The sequence below is a fragment of the Octodon degus genome, unplaced genomic scaffold, assembly GCF_000260255.1.
Source record: "Octodon degus isolate 3935 unplaced genomic scaffold, OctDeg1.0 scaffold00018, whole genome shotgun sequence".
NCBI lineage: Eukaryota > Metazoa > Chordata > Mammalia > Rodentia > Octodontidae > Octodon > Octodon degus.
Window position 1 is genome coordinate 15442286 of NW_004524594.1, and position 4858 is coordinate 15447143.

General features: G+C 42.0%; 1 non-coding gene and 1 pseudogene across 1 annotated transcript; one reads left to right on the top strand and one right to left on the bottom strand.

The window, feature by feature from the left end:
• Positions 1 to 436: 436 nt before the first annotated feature.
• Positions 437 to 1363, bottom strand: LOC101576981 (annotated as a pseudogene).
• A 1878-nt stretch (positions 1364 to 3241) lies between these two features.
• On the top strand, positions 3242 to 3347 carry LOC111815618. Its single transcript, XR_002820291.1, has one exon. It is a non-coding gene; the product is annotated as a U6 spliceosomal RNA (small nuclear RNA).
• The last annotated feature ends 1511 nt before the right edge of the window (positions 3348 to 4858 follow it).

Sequence of the window (4858 nt, forward strand, 5' to 3'; positions counted from 1 at the left end):
AAGGAAAATAACATTTCTTAGATAAATTATTTAGATTCATGAAAAAATTAGCTTAAGTGCTTGAAAATTATATACTAAATTCAGAGTTTAAACATATATTTATCCAAATATATGAAAAAAATCTATTTTGGAAGAAGAGCAGAATACTCTCATTTTCTTTTGCTTTGTTTTTTATTTTTTTAATTTTTTTGGTGGAATCGGGGATTGAACTCAGGCCCTTGCGCTTGCCAGGGAAGCACTTATTCCACTGAGCCATCTCCCTGGCCCCTTTATTTTTTATTTTTTAAACTGCTATGAAAATTTTATTTTTTAAAGAGTAATTTACAAAAAGAATGCTTAGCTTATTTAAGGATTATGTTCTTATAAATAAAGTTACAGTGGCTCAATCCTCTAAAAGACAATACATCCTCCTGAGATAACCAAAGACTTCTCGGAATCAGGACTTCTTCGATGCTTCAATTTCATCCCATATGGCAGCCTCCATTTTTGAAGTATCGTACTCCCTTATCATGTCATACTCAAGCCACGGCTGACTCCACTTCTGAGCTTCCTCCATTTGTTCTTCAGTTAAACACAGATCAAATCAGATTCCTTGAATATTAAAATACAGGCACTACCAAAGATTGGACCAAGGCTTAGGCTTCATTGTTACTTTTATCTTATAAACAGGAACTTTGTCAACCTCTGGTGCCACCGGCTTCACATTCACATCGAAAGTGCTGTACTCAGGGAGCCCATCTCATAAGTACAACAAACCTTCTTTAATTTGACCACGTGGATCTCATGGATTATATTGATCAAAGCAAATCTCAACACATTATCTTTTTTTTTTTTTTTTTTTTTTTTGGCAGAACCGGGGATTGAACTCAGGCACCTGCGCTTACTAGGAAAGTGCTTATTCCACTGAGCCATCTCCCCAGCCCCACCTTGTCTTTCAATAGTATTCCTAAGAGTACAAGTAGTTCTGAGTCCACTTCCTGACCTCTGGATGCAAATTCCCAGAAACTGGCTAATTTTTTCCTTGGGCGTAAGAGTCGGCTGCAGTGACATGTAGTATGTTTCCAACATAGAACTCTGGAATGTGGAGTACTTTTTCCTTTCTAACATATCTTTTCTTTCTATTTGAAATTTTAGAGGATCAGTTCTTCCTCTTGGAGGAATGAATTCAGGACTCAAGAATCTCTCCTCGCTCGGAGCTTGGCGTTTGTCCGTCATGACCGGTTTCTACTGTAGCCAGAAGGCCAGGCTCGGAAGGCCCATTGCTCTGCTGCTGGGCTGGCCGAGCTGACCCAGCGAGCGACAGAGGCCAGCCCAGCCCAGGAAGCAGCACTCTAGACGCTGGGAAGCTCAGGGCCGAGCCCATAGTGCCCCCATGCCTCCCAATAGCGCAGGCTGCCATGCCAGTTCGTACAAGTTGAGATTACACCTCTGTTGTTTTTTTGTTTTTTTTTTTTTGAGACAAGATCTTGCTATGTAGTTCAGGCTGGGCTTCAGTTCACTATGTAGCCCAAGTTGGCCTTGAACTTTGACAATCCTCCTGACTTGGCCTCCCAAATGCTGGATTCGTGGGCATGCACCACCACACCCAGCAATACCCTCATTGTGTTTAAGAATTTGTTTTTCTCCTTAAATCTAGGGCCTCACCCTTGCTAGGCAGGTGCCATACCGCTGAGCAACATCCCCAGCCCTACATTTGTGTGCTGGTAGTAGGACCCAAGACCTTATGCTTGGGAGATAAATCTACCACTAACCTAAGTCCCCAGGCCAAAACATTTAAAAAATTAAAGACCCCAAAGTCTTATCTTCACCATCACAATGTATTTCTATTACTGAAAAGGAAGAACATAATCTATTATATCATTGAAACTGGGGGGGAGGAGAAAGAGAGAGAGAGGGAGGGAGGCAGAGGCAGAGACAGAGACAGAGACAGGGACAGACATGAGGGCTGAGGCAATACAGTCTATTTTAGGTCTCTTCTAGTATCACTAGAAGCAACTTGTATATCTATGGTATTATCTTGAACTGACCTAGAGATTCCTGTAATACCTTGAGCCCAGGGGCTTTATGAGTTGGAATCACAGATTAGAGAGGCTAGAGGAGCTTGAAATCTCCACAGCTAGAACTAGAGGTCGACCGTGGCACCATCCCTGGCCTACACTCCTGCTCCTTCACGTCTCTGCACCCCACTTTCCTTGTCTGGAAAAGGAGACAGTAGTATGAGCTGTACCTCTGGAAGTTGTTCTGAGGGCCTAATGAGTTCACCACCATAAAGTGCTCGGAACACTTTGTGGCTCAGGAAAAGAATAAATGTTGGTGGCCCTCTCTTTGCTGATCTCATTGCTGCTGTTCTTGCCTCTGTGTTCCATTCTTCTCATAGCAGCCAGAGTGATGATTTAAAGATTCAACTATTGAGGGCTGGTGGTGTAGCTCAGAGGACTAAGCGCTTGCTTAGGCAAGTGCAGGGGTCAGGGTTCAATCCCGGGCACCACATGCAGCACTGGTCCCACCCCTGGGCACACTGGGCTGGCCACTGAGTCTGGGCATGGTGGCCCACACCTGTAATCCCAGCACTAAGGAGGCAGAAATCAGGAGGAGGACTATGAGTCTGAGCTACATAGTGAGACCCTGCATAAAAAAAAAAAAGACAAAACCAAAATAAAGGTGTAACTATCTTATACAACCCTTCAATCCATAAGTATTCATGGATTGCTATGTTTGTTTTAAAAATATGCCCACAAATTACTTGATATTCTTCCCCTTCATGGAGTGGAACTTAATTCTTCCTTTGTATACAGATTGGACTTTGAAGGTTTTTTTGTTTGTTTGTTTGTTTTTTGGTGTTTTGGGGTTTGTTTGTTTTTTTTTGGAGGGTGGGGGATGTTTTATTTTCTGTGATGCTGGGGGCTTTTCACCGAGCTACATCTATAGGGTTTTTTTTATTTTTCATTTTATTTTTCATTATGTTCCTAAATTACCCAGATTGGGTTGGGACTTGAGATTCTCCTGCTTCAGCCTCATTGCAACTTTTTATTTTATTTTATTTTATTTATTTATGTGTGTGTGTGTGTGTGTGTGTGTGTGTGGCCAGCTCAGCCCACCAGGGGGCGGGGCTGGCTGGCATGTGGTGCTGGGGGATTGAATTGCTGTCCCTGTGCTTTGCTAAGCTTGTTCCAAGTAGGTGCTTTAGACCACTGAGCCATCTCACCAGCCCCCATTGCAACTTTTTAAAATAAATAAAATGGTGCTCACTTAAGCAGCACACATAAAAAACTGGATCAATTTAGAAAAAGTTAGCACAGCCTCTTCACAACGATGACATGCACATACATGAAGCATTTCATGTTTTAAAGGAAAAAAGAAAAAAGGAAGGGAGAAAAAGTATATATACATATGTATGTATATACACAAGATAGCTTGCATAATCGTACTTCTGATTTCTGCTGGTCTATTTAAAGGCCCAGCAAAAATAATGCTTAATTTTTTCTTGTTTTTAAATTTTTTAAAGTTTTTGACTAATTTTACATGCTTATATCTCATAATCTGAGCAACCAACTTGAAGACAATGATATGCAATGCAACAATCACTGTTGAATTCCTGTAATTTTGTTTAGTGAAATTCTGTATTGTTTCTATTTTATTTTTACTATTTTTTATTCAGTTTTAAAAATTAATAAATAAAATGAAGTGGATATGCTGGTGTGCAACTTAAAGTACTAGGTCTTCATATCTTCTTCTCTTTCTCTGATTATTTTTCCAACCACTGCGTTGCAGACAGCCCTATGGAGAAACTCACGTGGCAAGGGATTAGGGCCGTTGGCCAGCAGCCACAGAGGGCTCAGAAGAAGAGCCGCAGGCTCATTCAGGCCCTCAGGTGAGTGCAGCCCTGGCCCACATGGAGCCCACCTTTTTTGAAGACCGAATCACAACAACTTAGCTTAACCTTCCTGGATTCCTGATTCTAGAAACTATGATAGAATAAATGCACATTGTTTTGAGTCACTGCATTTTGGGAGTAATGTGTTCCACAGCAATAGAAAATAATAAAATCTTCTGCTGGTGCTAGGCGACGTGCCAGGCACCAGGAACACACAATGACAGAGCAGTTCCTGTCTACACCCTCAGGTGGCACTTCTAATCCAGCTGGGCTGGCACAATATGCACAAGTGAAGAAGTAAAGTTAAGTATGTAGGGAGTGGCTAAAGCTGGAAATTGGTCCTATGTGAGGGGACTGAACAAGGCCACAGTGCCTAAAGCAGTCAAGCTACCTCAGTCTTTTTTTTTTTTTTTTTTTGAACCAGGGATTGAACTCAGGCCACTGCGCTTGCCAGACAAGTGTTTATTCTACTGAGCTATGTCCCCAGCCCCAAGCTACCTCAGTCTTGAGAAAAACATCCTGCCTGGACAATTGCAGTCATTAGTTGCTAAACAATCTTGTGTCTCACAATACTAACTTGGCAAAAGTATAAATAAACATCCCTACTATTATTCAGTTCTTCTCCTCCCATGAGGAGAGAAGACAAGACCCCAAGCTTGTCTCTTAACTATATTTTCCTCATTCCCAAGAATTACCGAGAGCCCCAATGTGTTGGGACACAGATAACAAATAAATGCTCTAGACAAAGCAAGCTGGCTGTGGTGGTACACACCTCCAGTCCCGGAACCCTTAGAAACTGAGGCAGGAAGATCAGAAGTTTGAGCCCTGCCTGGGCAACTTAGTGACACTCAGTCTCAAAATGAAACAAAACAAAACTTAAAAAGGGGAAGCCAGTGTAGTTCAGTCTGAAAGCCCTGAGTTCAACTGCGGAAAAAAAAAAAAAAAGGAATAGTGGGAGTGCTGGGGAGGGTGGGGGAGAGGCAC